Source organism: Lissotriton vulgaris, chromosome 5 (genome assembly GCF_964263255.1).
Source record: "Lissotriton vulgaris chromosome 5, aLisVul1.2, whole genome shotgun sequence".
NCBI classification, from domain to species: domain Eukaryota; kingdom Metazoa; phylum Chordata; class Amphibia; order Caudata; family Salamandridae; genus Lissotriton; species Lissotriton vulgaris.
The window spans coordinates 245,910,968-245,927,067 of record NC_141693.1 but is presented as its reverse complement, the minus strand read 5'-3'; the positions used below and the strand labels follow the sequence as shown (position 1 = coordinate 245,927,067).

General features: G+C 43.2%; 1 protein-coding gene across 1 annotated transcript in view; it reads right to left on the bottom strand.

The window, feature by feature from the left end:
- Positions 1-16,100, bottom strand: part of C5H9orf43 (chromosome 5 C9orf43 homolog) — a 204,356-nt gene that overhangs the window by 54,807 nt on the left and 133,449 nt on the right. The gene's annotated exons all lie outside the window — the stretch shown is intronic.

The window sequence follows — 16,100 nt, the reverse complement described above, 5'->3', positions numbered from 1 at the left end:
GGATGCGCCGGAGGGAGGAAACATGGCCTCGGGCCACCACGACTGCCACCTAGGATCGGGAGGACAGCCGAAAAAGAGCACTTCGGATTTGTCCGAGTTGCACTTAAGGCTGTTAAGCTGGAACCAATCAAACACTGCCCCAAGGCAACTTCTGATGCTCTCTCCATTGAAGTCAGAATGTTTCTTACAGGAGAAGAGGAGCTGGGTGTCATTAGCGTACGAAACGATCTGGGCACCATACGACTACGCCAGTGCCGCCAAAGGGGCCATGAATATGTTAAAAAGAGTAGGGCTCAAAATTGAGCCCTGAGGGACTCCTACCTCCAATGACGGCACCGCGGCAGAGAATGGGGGAGCTCAGACCCTTTGACGGCGGTCAGCAAGAAAGGACTCGAACCAGCTGAACACCGCCCCCGCAGACCAATCACGTTGAGTCTTGAAAGGAGACCGTTGTGGGAGATGGTGTCAAAGGCTGCCGATAAGTCCAGCATCACCAGCATCGCCTTACCACCCGAATCCAGAACCTCCTTGATTGCCTCAGTTACTTCCAACAGCGCTGTCTCCTTGCTCATATTTGTAGGGAAGCCAGACTGAGTGCAATGCAGGATATTGTTGGTTTCAAGTGTGCTGGACTTTACTATGAAGTTAGCATACACTTCTGCTGCCTTATATGTTGTATTGTGACATTGTAACGGCACTCCTGCAAAGTAGTCTGTGGGGTTTTGATCCATCCCCGACTTATGCACAATGGTGTAGTCGTACTCCTGAAGTTGCAACCCCCACCTATCAATGTGAGGTGGCATCTCTGCCTTTGGAGTCCCAAAAATGGTGAGCAACACCCAGTGCTCCATGTTAAGTGTGAAATGCTTTCTATATAGAAACACATGGAAGTGTTCATAGCCCTTACTAATGCTAAGCTATCCTTTTCCGGTTGAGAGTAAGCTGTTCAGTCTGTGATGGACTCCTGCTAGCATAGCCCACAATGTGTCTCTGTGCATCTTGCTGTCCGTTGTGTCGGGCAACCCAATCCCACCATGCTTGCATCTACTACAGTCTCAGTGTGTAGTTTAGGATCAAAATAGGCAGTTTCAGTTTCATTTTCAATTGGAAGTTTAATTTTCTTGAAGCTTTGCTCACACTTAGAAATCCATTTCAACAGAACATTCATGGTGTATCTGGAAGAGTAGTTGCCCATGATTAAAAAGGATAGCTGGATGGAAACATGTTCTGAGGGACAAGTAGATGACAATGCTTGTACTTTTTCAGGGTCAGGAGTCAAAGTTCAAAGTTCAAATAAGCTTTATTCGATATTTCATAAAATATCATACAAGCATACAATTTCAGAGATAATATAAAAGAAACAATTTGATCAATTCATTAAAATAAGTAAAATAGAAATGGAAAAGTGTATCGGAGAAATCATTACCATTTAAAAAGCGAGATCAGGAGAACCAATCTTAGGGTAATTAAAAATTAATTAAAAAGAAGAGATCTAAAAAACAGCATATTTAGGTAGGGCCTTGCAGAGATTTCCTAAATTTGATCAACAACTTCAAGTACTGTTCCATGATACCTATAACTTCTTTATCCTCTAGCGTCTGTAAGCGCTCATACGCGTCCTAGGGGCCAGGAGGCATTCCTTTCTCAGAAAAGATATGGCCAACACATTTTAGCTGTTTTTGTGGTACTCAAACTTCTCTGAGTTCAAAGTGACACTTGCATCAGCTAGCAGACGGCACACTTGTGTGAGTGCTTTGTCACGAAACTTTAGGGTAGCCCCAAAGACAAGGATATCACCACCGTAGGAGTATGTGTGACAGGTTGAATCGCTCGACAAATGACATCCTGAAAGATTTCTGCAGCTGACGGCACACCACAAATGACTCTTTTATATCTGAACAAGCCAACATGAGTCAAAAAAGTAGTTATGTAACTACAATTTTCTTTCAGCTCAATTGATGGTAGCCTTTGTTCAAATCAAGATGGGAAAAGACTTTGGCACTATCCAGTTGTGTGATCATGTCCATGATGTGTGGTCCTGGAAGTCTCCCTCTCTTAATTGCTTTGTTAGCATATCAACCCAGATGCGCACTGAACCTCCATTGTCCTTTTTTGGCACCACTAGAATGGGGGCAACCCATAGTGTATGACCAGTCGAGCATTCAATAATGTCATGCTTTAACAGTGCTTACAGTTCCTTGTCAACAGCTTCCTTTAAGTGGAAAGCAATGCAACGAAGTCACTGGGCAACTGGGCGAATGTCTTCATCCATGTGAAGCTGCCCCTTCATTGTCTTAAGTTTTCCAAGTCCATGAAACAATGAGGGGAATAGACTCACTATTTCAGAGTGTACATTTAAGTTGTAGTTAATAGAGATCAGTCCCAATGTTGAAACTAAGTAAGCATGCACTCGACTGAGTACCTTGCAGGACAGGACTTGATGCTATACTGTCGTTTTCTTATATAGCACAGTTGCAACATATGATCTTTGACTCCGCTGTGGTGTAGAAGATGCCCATGTGTACACCTTTGTATTTGACAGTGTGAGAGGTAGTGTCGGGGATAGTTTGTTGTATTTTTCTGCTGACATGATGTTTATTGGCGCACTACTGTCTATAACAAATGTTATAGGACACCCATTCACTTTAAGCGTGATTTTAGGGCAATGTCCACATGAACTTGTTTACTTCACATGGCAATTCTTTTTAGATGTGTGTTCCTCTCTGCAAGCAGCCAATCCTACATGTGCATATAATTTGGTTACTTGTATCATCATCGCACATCTGTCTTCATCATTGTCACTCTATGATGACAGTGAAGAATCTTGGGACAATGTCTTTGACGATTTTCAACTTCACTTTGTTTCCACTTGACTCAGTTGCTAGTGCCACATGGCCTTGTGGAAGTGGTTAAAGAGTTTCTGGAGCTTTCTGGCATCCAGTTTCTCTTCTCATCATGATGCACTCAGTTTCCCTTTAGCTTGGCAGACTGTTATGAAATTGTTTTCTTTCACACAGCCTTTGCACTTCTGTCAGATGGCAGGACATTTGCTTTCATGTGGAAAGGAGAATCCACAGCAGAAACACAACTTCTTTCCCTTCTGAAACATCTTTTATGGGCCTCTGTCTCGTGTTTTGCATACTTTTCTCGTTCATGCTGATTACTCCGAGCTACTCCAGCCTTCATATCAGCAGCTTGTCGATCTCAACGTTCCTCTTCTCTGGCAGTCATGAGCACTTTCCCCAAACTGAGAGTTTCTCGTAGCATGTGTCTTCTGAATGAATCAGACAAGCAACCATTAATGGCTCACAGACACATGACTTCTTTGTCATTGAACTAACCGAATTTGCAGTGCCTTATGACATGCCAAGTCTCTCAACGTGCTCATCCCATCTTCATTGCTAGTTTAAGTGCCTTCCCCGGCCCGGGAGCATGCAAAAGGACCACACCACACAGAGTGCTCTGGTATGCACGTCTTTATTCAACTGAGTGCAACTCTGAATGTACTGCTTTATTGATCACACCCATACAAACCCAAATACCTGCCAATTGATTATGTAATGCTTGTATGGAGTACGCTGAGGACCACGAGAGTCCCTTGTGCACATAAGCCCACAACATAACACCTACTTTCTCCTTCTGTCACAGTTTTCTGTCTTTCTCTTCTTCCTTTCCCCTTTTGTGTTTTTCTCTCTCTTCCTCTGGGTCAAAATCTGATGATGAAAAAGACTTTCCAGTTCCCAAAAAGGAGTGTTGTGAGCCCCACCTGAAAACACCAACTCAAATTAACCCCTTCGATGCGGCCGCGATTCCCCTGGTGTGCTGTAAACAGCATGAACAGGGGCTGGCCGTGACGAACCCCAGCCGTCATCAGCACACGAGCACCGTAGTGCATGACGGCTGGGGTTCGTCATGAGCATGGAAGGGGTTAAGCACAGGCCTGTCAGAATAAAAAGGGTGTAACCCTCACAGTGGAGTCAATGTCAGTAGGCTAGTAGAGAATGGGGCCATTTGAAAAACTTCAGAGTTTCTTTTTTTGAAAGACAGTGCAATTAAGATTATAGTTTTTTTCAATTTAGGGTGGCAGCAGTGATTTTTGCTTTTCCTGCTTTCTTGTTTATAATTCAACAAGAGCATATATGTAAGGAAAATCAATTACCACAGTTTCTAAAAACTGTAATGCCTTCACCTTTTTTCGTGGGGAGATCATCTGAACTTTTACACCGCCAAAATCCCTACAGGAATTAGTTTTTTGGGAGGGACAACTTAACAATAAAGACACTAAGCACTGCTAAGAATATAATTATTTTAAAAGCACACTTGCAAGGAGGTGGTGAGTATGGTTTTGAGCACATAAAAATAAGATTTAACATTGGTGGTAGGAATTGTTAACAATGTTTTTACAGATGGATCTTGTTTTCCCTCATTGACTTTTTTTTGTCCAGTGGAAAGATTTCTGAAGAATAATAAGGGAATAAACATCCTTTTTGCCCATGTTTTTAAAATGGTTTTGAATAATAGTGTGCAAGACATTAAGTACTAATACATCATGGAAACTCAGGGTAATATGTATTAATGCATTTTGCGTTTCCTAATGGTGCGAATCGCAATTTCAGGCCATTAGGAAATGCAAAATGTAATTTCGGTATGTATGTAAGGCATTTGCGGTAGTGCAAAATGCAATTTCTACCTAGCAGAAATCACATTTTGTAAATCGCAAAATAGGAAATCGCAAATTGGGATTTCCAAACTGAAAATCGCTAACCGCATGTACTAAGGATTTTTTAATTGTAACTAGTCGCAAAATGGCCATTTAGGAAATGCAATTCGGATCTTGTTGTAACAAGGTGCAAACTATAAAAAGGCACCCAAAATGCATCTGCCCCTATATGTTTTGGCAAGGAGGATGAGGATTTTGCCTGGTAGGCACAAAAGGAGGAGGAGACAGGAGGGGATTTAGGGGGATGGTCACCCTGTTTGAACAGACAGAGGAGGAGATTTGTGAGAAGTACAGGCTCAGTAGTGAGGTACTCCTGGACTTAATATAAATATTACAACCCCAGCTTCAGGCCCTAACACTCAGGAGCAATGCAATCTCACTACATGTACAGGTATTGTGATGCTTACACCATTTAGCTTCTGGCAGTTACCAGGGGGTCATAGGAGTGGCAGGGGGTGTCACAAAGTGCCTTTTCCAGGTTCTTTCACTAGTTCCTGGACATCATGGTTAGCAAGGTTAACCAATACATATATTCATTACAACAGACCAAATTCATGTTCTACCAGGTAGCACAGTTCCCCAACGTCATTAGATGTGTTGATGGCACACATATTGCCATATGTACCCCCTCAGCTAATGAATTTATATACAGAAACAGGAAAAGCTCAATGTCACTCAATGTGAAGGTAGTGTGTGGTGCCTCCTGTGTCATAACAGACCTTGTGGTAAGATTCCCAGGGAGCACCCATGGCTCCTTTATGTTCCGCCACAGTGGAATACAAAACCGACTGTCACAGGATGAATTTGGGCTGGTTTTCTACTGGGTAAGAGAACTGTGGACTCAATGAATGTAGTGCCCAGAACGGTTTGAGTAATGTGGCTTAATGGTTTTCCTCCACATGCTCTTAAGAAGACAGTGAATATGCCTTACGTCCCTGGATACTCACACTATACCTGACTCCAAGAAGAAGGAATGAAAGGCAGTACAGCAGGGCACACAGGACAATGCACTCCATCATTGAAAAGACCTTTGGTTTTCTGAATCCCAGGTTCCGCTGCCTGCACGAGAGCGTCAGAGCACTACTGTACAGACCTGGGATATGCTGTAAGATCATCGCCACATGACCCATACTGCACAATATCGTAATGAGGAAGGGTCTGCTCAACATCACCCCTGAGAATGAATCTGACTCAGATGATGAGTTTCCACCACTGCAGGTGCGGCCTGATGGGACGCTTGTAGAAAAGGGACGTGCACAATGCGCAGAGATCACCAACAACTATTTTTGAGATAAGAGTGAATACAACATGAAAGAAATGGACATCACATATGATGGTAATGCATGGTGCATTCCGGTAAGATCTACTTTTATTAAGGTTGTGATAAAAATGTATCTCTCCAAAAACAACAGTATCCCTTAAAAATGTTACATTGTGTCAACGAGGCAACAAAGTATGTAATTACAAACAAAATATCTGTACCCTCATGACCCTGAGTGTTCACTAGATTCCTTTCTTCCAACCTCTGAGGTTGGGTACCTTGTCAGCAACAGCGGCCTGCGTAAGTGTGGACATGTCAGACCCAGAAGTGTGTTGGTGTGTATGTCTAGTACTGCATGCCTCCTACATAGATTTGCCACTGAGGCTAGTGCTCTCTTCACTCTCAGGTGGGGGTCGAGTGGTGGGGACACAGAGGTTGTGGGTCTGTATATTTTCCAGGGCTGTGGTCACTTGAACCTGATAGCCCACGTGCAACATTGTGAAAGCAGTGCCCCATGTCAGTCTGTATGTTTACAGTTCTCCTTGCCAGGGTTGTTGTGGCCACTATCAATCTGCTAATGGAGCAGGTGAAGACATCAAAGTGCCCCCACTTCACCTTGCTCTCACCAGACACGGACACAGAAAGCGGGAGGCAGTACCGCATAGGGCTACCAGGGCTGTGGCCCTTCCTGGGTGCATCATCAGCACAGAACACAACAGCAATCCGGTGTTCTTCAGTTCCCAGGGCACTGGGGGCCACAAGGGAAAAGGGAGTTCAGGAATATGGCTGCACTCATTTTCTCTCCTCAGAATCAATCTCTGGGGCATTAGCTTCTCCAAGCTACAATGACAAAGTGTGTGGGGGGTGGAGGAGCAAGAGACAACATGCACATGCCCCACCCATGAGCAGTAGGTTTCTCTGTTGATCTCCAAGACCATGGACCTTCCCGAGGGTATTGTGATGAGCAGGGAGCGTGAGCCAGGTGCCTCTGTCTCTGCACACGGTTTCTTTCTCCAAGGCAGCAATCCACCTGTCTTGCCCTTTCTGCATTTTCTGTATGCAGCTTGACATTCTTAGTAGAAGCCTATCGACAGTCTTGATTTGTTTGGTTTGTAGGCGCTATACAGAGATGATGGACTTCTCCAGCCCACCAGAGAACTCTCTGCCATGTCACCCGACACATTCTCATTGTGGGCTGGTGCTGATTACTCTCTACGCTGTCTGTGTGTCCTGTCCACAGGTGTTGTGTCCCTGCTTTGGGATTGTTCCTCACAGTCCACAAAGTATGAAAGTGCTACAACACGTGTTCTGCGAGCAGTTAGATTTGTACTGTTGGGTATAGGGGTTGCTAATGTGCTGGCCTCTATTTCAACCCATGTGTCAGTAGCTTCTTCAGCCTCAATTGTTTCTGACATGTCCTGGGTGTGATATGTGGAAATGCATGTATATAGTTAGTGTAAATAAATGATTAATGTATGTTTACATTATTGTTGGAACAGTGCTTCATGTGTGTGACATGAGGGTGATGGGTGATGGACAGGTCTGTGTAGTGTACTCTTCAGCTCACAGTAAAGCATTCAACTATGGTGTACTACAACTCCCATGATACATTGCCATGGTAGTGCAAGCATCTCAATGGAGTCAGGTTTGCTCTGATATTGTTTTTTGAGGAATTACAAACATTACATTATGTGGAGTAAGTAAAGAGGAGTTGACTTACCCTGGCTGGTGCCTGCAGCATTAGGAGTTAGATAAAATAAACGCATTGACATTACACTATAAGAAATTTTGAGTGGCACCAAAAATAATTTTGCCCCACTGAGAAAAACCGTGGGTGAAGCCAGAGGGGCTTCTCGATTGTGCCTGAAAATGCATTTTGAAGCCCCATTCTTTTATATACATCACTCCTTGAACTTGTTGCTCTTTCATGGGGGACACTCAACACTTTGGGCTTGAGTTATATGATGGGTATTTATTGGGAGTACAAATCTCCTAAAAACGGAATTCCTAAAAGGGCTGGTAATAATCAAAACTAGTTAGATTGCACAATTGTTCTCTGTAAAAAGTAACAAAGATGGGATCTTCGTTAAATCCTTTTTTGGTACTACACAGGACGTTTTGAGGGTGGATTATGTGATGTTTGGCGGGTAGATTTAGTGTTTAGCTCTGTCCTATTAGTTGAAGGATATAAACCTCCAAAATGTACCGTCTATCCCTTGCACTGGAGTAAAGTCTAACAGTTTGCTCACCAGCAAGCTCTGAACCCAAAAACTTCAATAAATCTCATGATATGTTGAACACAATATAATGGGGTGCAATCATCAGGTCTACTACTTTCTCAGGGTGTCACCAAAACATATAAAAGCAGAAATGTAAAAAGAAAAAGCAATGCAAATAATATTAAAAGAGATCAATTGTAGCACCTTTCAATGACAATCAATATAACGTGTAATGGTTTACTGCTAACATTTCATTATAAATAAAGCATGAAACATTGAATAATATGCAACATGAGTCCTTTTTTCTACTTTTATACCAGCTACCAAGCCATCTCAGGACTTCACAACAAAGGACCCTGCAATCTAGAGCCGTAGACTAAAGTCCCAGATCCAAGGATGCTTGTCAAACAAAGATAAGCCTCTTCTAGTCGCTAAACTATGCACCAGGGAGACCTAGGTGAACTTTCCAAATTGTGAATGGCACTAGGGACATGATCAGTGCTCCCGGTTGGCCATGACTATAACCAACTTCTACCACAATGATCATGACATTCTGGGTACCACTAGGAAAATATGCTAATTTGTACCACTAGGCACTATGGGACATGACTTCACTCCAAGGCTATGTTAAAAAAATGTGCTGTCAGGTGCTATTATCTGTGTTTGATTATCAGGTGCCACCCAGAATTGTGGCTGTCAATGAGCAGAGCAGGAACCCAGACACGGACACAGGAAGTGGGAGGCAGTACAGCACAGGGTTTCCAGGGCTATGGCCCTTCCTGGGTGCATCCTCAGCATAGAACACAACAGCAATCTGGTGTTCTTCGGATCCCAGGGCACTGGGGGCCACCAGGGAAAAGGATTTCAGGAGTATGGCTTCACTCATTTCTTTCCTCAGAATCAGTATCTGGGGCATTGGCTTCTCCAGGCTACAATAACAATGACAAAGTGGGGGAGGAGCAAGAGACGCCATGCACAGGCCCCACCCACAATCAGTAGTTTTTCTCTGTCAACCTCCAAGACCATGGACCTTCCCGAGGGTATTGTGAGGAGCAGGGAACGGGAGCCTCGTGCACCGCTCCCTATGAGGATCTGTGAGTACCAAGTAAAGATTTGTGAGACACTAGCTCTTTGGCCTGCAGTGCAGCTCTTCCAAACAAAGGGAGACAATAAGAGCAGATTTCTTAAGCCACAGTTGACACATTTTAATTGGGTTTTCTGAGGTGTGCACCTGGTGGGATACTCCAGCCACAATGATTGGTTATTTCAGCCCTCTTTGCCTGTATAATTTTAGATTTTCTAGGAGTTTGATTTTCCCACTGCTCTCCCTCTGATAAGGTAGAGCTCATGGCCTTCCTTTCTGTTTTTTAGACCCTGACCGAGGACATGTACTTGGTCTGGGCTCCTGTTCTCTTTTGTGGCTGGATCTTCTCCAGTAGCACTCTGGAGCCATTCAAAAAAGCACCCTTCTTTTCTGCATTCTTTAAGCCTCACGGCTAAGCATGGGCGGAAAATCTGTTCCGCTCGCGGATTTTGCGGATTTTCGGTAAATTCGCAATCCGCTAACACTCGCAAATTTACCAAAAATCTGCAAATTCGCACGCAGCGGATTTTTTTTTCTTGGTGATACAATTTTGCGGCGTGCGGCGTTCACTTACCGTCATTCAGCGTTTGCCGAGTTGTTTTTCTCGATATTTTGCGAGTGCTGCGCCATTTTGGATCTTGCTGCGGGATTCCGCGGGAGTTTGGCGACGCATCGCGAGAGTTCGCAATTGCGAACATGTAGGTGTGGCGGGCAGCAGCAATCTCGCACTCGCGAAATTACAAAATTTGCAATTCTGCACAAGAATTCCACTAACAAGCAGCATAGACCTTCTGAAAATGATGATTTTTATCAGAATAACTCCTCAGGTTGACATTTGCCTGCATTTTTTTGGATTTTAGGCCTTTTGACTCTCTTTGGGTCACTTTTGGATTAGAAATCAACTTTCATAAGTAAGTTTGTTTGGGGCATTACAGTTGCTGTTCTGCAGAAAGCACTCAGCAGGTGCAAAAGTTCACTCATCATTAGTAACCATTCCCTGTAGTACTTTCTGAGGGCCCCCTCCAGAGTTCAGTTGCCTATTTTTGTTTGGGGCATTACAGTTGCTGTTCAGCAGAAAAACGAATTTTGCAAACTGAAAGCACTCAGCAGGTGCGAAAGTTCAAACTCATCATTAGTAATAGTAACCATTCCCTGTAGTGCTTCCTGACTGGGCCCCCCCCCCCAGAGTTCAGTTGCTAGTTGCAACAACTATATGTCCCTGCTCTGACCCTCACAGCAGGCTCATAGAATAGCTACAAGTAGGCCACAAAGGTCCTGGAAAAAAAAATTGCACTGCAACAGAAAGCAAATTACAGATAAGGAAGCAGGTGCCAGACTGGAATTTTAAAACAGTGACACATTAATAAATCAACCCCGAATTATTTCATGTCAGTTGAAGCAGGGCAGGTGTGCTTGCTTTTCCCCCCATAATCTACAGTGATGATGAACCAGAGGGTGGCATTGATGTACCAGAGGGTGGCATGGGTGAAACAGAGGGTGGCAGTGGTGAAACAGAGGGTGCTGGGAACCTGTGATGATGAACCAGGCATAGAAACAACATAGTCGCGACCGTTGCGAGCCGACAAGTAAGTTCGCAATTGCAAACTGGTACAAAACCCTCGCGAACTGGCAGAAACCCTTGCGAACGCATAAAAAAAAACATCCGCAAATTCGCGAGAATTCGTGGATTTTGCGGATTGCGAGTTCGCAAATACGCAAATTCGCAAACGCCACATTCGCAAAATTCGCCCATGCTTAGCTTACTCGCGGCCTCCTGGCTACTTAGAGGGCATGCCCAGCAGAAGTCCATAGTCTATGGATTACCCAACTATAGGAGTGGTTCACAGAAGTTGCAGGGGAATCCTCTACTGCAGAGTCCACTGGCAGGTCTAGCCCTCTACTGCTCCCATAGAGTAGGGGAAGACCATGGCCACTGGCACAGCATACAAACCCTAGTCCCGAAGTGTGCGCTGTCATCAGAAACCTTTCAGCCCTATTTTCCATTTGGAGTCAGAACAGTTCTTGAATCCATCTCTTTAGCAGGAGCTAGGAGTCCTTCGATCCCTTCCAGCAGAACTCATTTGTCTTTTCTTTTCCAACTGGGCATTCTTCTTTTGTAGCTTCTCCCAGGCCAGAATGTCAAAAAGTCTCTTCCTCGTGCAGAGGTTTTTAAATGGAGGTGGAAAGTTCCGAACGTTGGCACATCTGACCAATCCAAAGGTTACACTTCATCACAAAGCCCCCTCTCCCCACCCAACCCTCCAGCACAGCATTTTTGGGCCTAAATGACACAGCAGCCTGGTCCGTTCCCTCCAAAATGTCAAAGGAAAGATTCTCCAGTAATTGACTCCAAAGGTCTGGCTCCCTCCCTTTGTTCCTTTGGGGTTGGGCCATAGCCTGCTCAGGCCTCTGGCAGTGTGAAATGCCATTAACACATGCGGATTTGTCCCCCATTCCTTTGCCCTATCAGGACAGACCTAATCTCCTCCAGATGGCCTTAGTTTGTAGGAAGACTATAAAACTGCTGCTGACCAGCAGTGCCATTAACTTGGCCCAGCAGGGAGATTCAAAGCTTAAATCTAATTAGAGCCGACTACGAAAAATCGGGTAGAACTCACTCAGAGTTATATTAAGGGTTTTTGGGAACCCAGGCCGGAAATGTTTTGAGGCCCTTGTTTGTGAACAATAAATAGTTTCGAACAAAAGCAGTTGAAATATGGCTTTCTAAGGATCCCAAAAATCCTTATGACACCAGCAAAGAGAGACTAAAGTGGAATTAGACAGAGGGAAGAAGAGATGTTCAGATCTAGAAATAGACAGATGTGAGTTGGAGAGAGAAATAAAAGTACTTTCCCATGGGACCCTTTGGGAGATGGGAGCCCTGGGCACTTGCCCACTTTGCCCATGCCTCAGAACATCTCAGGTAAGACTTGCAGTACCAGTAGCTGCAGCTATGATAAAAAACAGTGTTAAATGTGTCCTCCAAATCCTTGTTTCCTGGGGATTCAAGCTTCATCCTCTTCTCTAGGTCCACCAATAAATAATTGTACTTTAGAGCAGCTTTCACCAGTAGTGTAAAATACAGTTAAGCACTACCGTTTACACTATGTAGCCCAATCAGTTCATAAGGCCGGCAAAAGCCCTAACCAAACGTCTCCTCTGTGACAGGCTAATTGTGTGAAGATACTGAGATAAGTGGACAGCAGTTCCACTCATTCAGCCTGCATATTTGTGTGTACAGGTGTTCGCGTACAAGCAGTCCAGAGCCTCTTACACCAGTTCACAGCATCGTAATTTATTTTAAAAGCCAGACTATGGCAGTTGAGCTAGAACCCATTTTAGCAAAGGTAACAGTGACTGAGACACAGTAAGTGAGACTTTCCCACATCAGAGGTCCAAAAACTGGGTAACTGAAAAAGAAAAAAACAAGGAATCTATATGGGTCGGAACCCACACTCTCACAGGAGGCCTGTAAAAACGATATGAAAGACTGCTTCTGTTATTAGTACAGTCTAGATATAACACAAATTATCTTTTAAACTGTTACAAGTAGGGCTTCCAGTTTTATGGTACTTATTTTTTTCACAGTTCCGTATGCATTTATCCATATTAATGTTGAGTTCCTTTTATCTGCATATATCCAGAATTAATTTGCTCTCAGTGTAAAAAATCAAGCTGCAATGGGCATATTTCCACGTTTATTTCACTGACAAATGTGTACTAATTTTTTAATGTCCAATGAGTTATAGTCATTTATAGTGCAATACAGTCATCTGAAGAAATGTGCATTGTTGAACAGCTTAAACAGCTGAACTGCTGCAATTATTTAAGCTTCACTGGGAAACCATTTTTCTATTTTTAACTCCACTACCTGTCAGTCCGTACAGCTATTGACCAAGCACGCATGATAGAGAGAAGTGAGATTCGTCCAAAAGAAATCCTATTTTCAATACTTTTCCATATTTAAAATAAATAAGACAGGAAAACAGATTGTTTTCTGTCTGTATTTATGTGTAGAAATCAGTACAAACACAAAATTGGGAGCCCTAGTTATAAGGCAATGAAATAGCTACTGTTCGCTAGTATTGAAGCCCATCACAGTGGGCTATATCGGCCATTAAAGGCCTGATCCAGTGTCATTAGCGTGAGACAGAGGTCAATGTCAATAACATGGAAGCAGTACTTTAATGGCTCACGCAGCCTCCTTCAGATGGCTATGAAGCTATTAGAACATTGTCATCAATAATAAAGTCTTCCAGGAGTCACTAGGGTTTCATAAACAAATACCTTCCTTCTCAATCTCCGAAAAAAGTATGGCATGATGACTGACGCACATACTTGCAACAAATAATAATCAACAAGGTTACCCCTGGAGAGGAGTACTCTAATATTAAAACCATAACAAATCACATGAAACTATACAATAAATACACACTAAAACAGAAAAATAAAACAACAAACAGGGGGTACAGAAAGCATCTCAGAAACACACTAAAAGTATTCCAAACATATGCTTACACAAATATAGGATATACAAAAAAAGCATGAGAAAATATTTTCATTAATCTCATAAAACGAGTTTTAGAGACGGAAAAACCATTGTTGGGTGCATTGACAACAATGTCCTAAGTGAGTCACAAAGTGAAATGGTACAATAGGTTTTGAAAATGTCAACATTTCAGTCCCTTCTGTGTGAAAAGAGGGTCTTTGGTAAAAAAAAAAAAATTGTATAACAACCATGCCTTTGCACAAACCACTTACAGTGGGTAACAAATCAAGCTTTCTCCCACATCAAAGATGTCCTCTTCGCTCTCCAGAAAGCCTTTGGACAATAGCTAACTTTTTACTGGTAATTCCAGTACGTCAGAGACCTTAAACACGTATAGCAGCTCCCAATTATTAGACACATCTCTATAACTAGTCAACATTTTGACCAGCCCAACACCAGATCCTGGGGTGAGAAATCAGGGCTTCATTTTCCTTAACTGTCTTACCTACCAAAACTAGCAGAGCTACTCAGTATTGACCAGGTGAACCTGTGAGAAGCTTCTTAACAAATCTTCCAATCTCTCATTGAGTGTCAGCCATTAGCAATTTAATTTCGATGCTCTTAATTATGGCAATAGTATTTTACCTGGCCTTCTGGCTGCACAATCAAGGACTCCGATATGTCCAAGATGCCCAAACCACTGCGGTGAGTCTATTGTCGGAGTAAAGGTATTTGACTACACGTCTCCTGCCCTTCAGTCACTTCAGGAACCCTTAGTACAGAAGAGCACTGCACTGGGCTAGCAGTTCTGTTCAAATAAGGTCCGAGCTCTTCTTCATCTACCCAACTCTCAGCTTCCCTTCTAAACAATACTCATTGGTAGTGCATTTTGAGTGTAAGATGCTCTGCTTTGAAACTCATAACTGGTCTCTTTGAGATGCTAGTTACTTTGCCTTCAATCTTGCAGATCACAGAAAACCAGGCCCTGCTCCAGTTATGAATCAGTTAGTGAGATACAAGGCCATGTTCTATCTCCTAAAACCTCTGTTACACCACACTGTGTGAATTAGTGCGGTGTCATTTTACCCACTTTAAGGGATTCCTTTACCATATTCTCCCTTACTACAGAAGATACAGCATATTACGACATTCCTATACAATACACAATAACATGTGTTGTTAAATATAGTGCCTTTCTAACTACCCATACTAAATAGCTCTTAGAATATAAGTTATTAGGCACTGATGATGTGTACATGGATGTGTGTTTTGTCATACAATGTGTTATTTTCTAACAGAGAACTGTGTATGCGAATTGTGGTCTGACTATAATTGTGTGAGCAATTTCCCATGGCCTCTCTGCAGTGCACCCTAACAAACTCTCTCTTATAAATTGATTTTCATACCACTCTGCACAGCAGTGGGTTACCTAAGTGCTCTCTCCCCGGCAATTGGCTATCAAGTACCCTCTCCCAGCAAGAGACTGCCAAACACCTTCCTGTGGCTAATGGTTGGCATTCCATCCTCAGCAGAACACTCTGACCTCCAAGAATAAAAACATATAAAACCCCATCAAAGCTAATGGGAAATGGGAATGACTTTGTAAATGTCCTGGGACTATGTCAGTCCAAAGACATTCTTGCTGATAAGCCAGAGGCCGAATCGCATGTGCTGCAACAAAGAATGATGGTGGTTTTACATTACTTGGTTGATATGAGACAGATTTAAGACAGAAGTGGGGCAGGATTTTTGCTAAAATGGCGTACAAAGTCTCGTGTTTTAGGGTGATCATAGTCCACATATGCTAAAGTAGCTCAGGGAAAAACAAATCTCAATTTCCACAGTGTGTGCTTACTGATGCCAGGGGTGTGAAACATGGTAGGTCCATTCTGGTGGCTCAGTGGACTAATGCATCCACTGCAGGGGCCTGTGTTCAACCTCATGGTCAAAGGTTCAAATCCCGGCGGGTCCTCTCAGCCTTTCATCCATTTGAGGTCAATAAAACGAGTACCATTAAGATGGGTAACAATATACATCTGTAATTTTAGCGCCAAGATGTCTCATTGCTGGGGTGAATGGGTGCTTTACACTTGTTATGTTTTGTTATTCCTTGAAAAGGTTCCCTGGCAGATCTGTTGTTCTCCACACACCATCTTTCCTGCATTCTGGCAATGCTCACGTTTCAGGGCAATCTAACTGCTTCTGCTCTCATGAAAATAGAACGTAAACAACTATCATCCAGCATAACACAAGGCAGCACATGAAGTGATGAGTGTGCGAAATTTAATTTAGTACTAACATGAAAGCGTATACAGGTTCGTCAATTT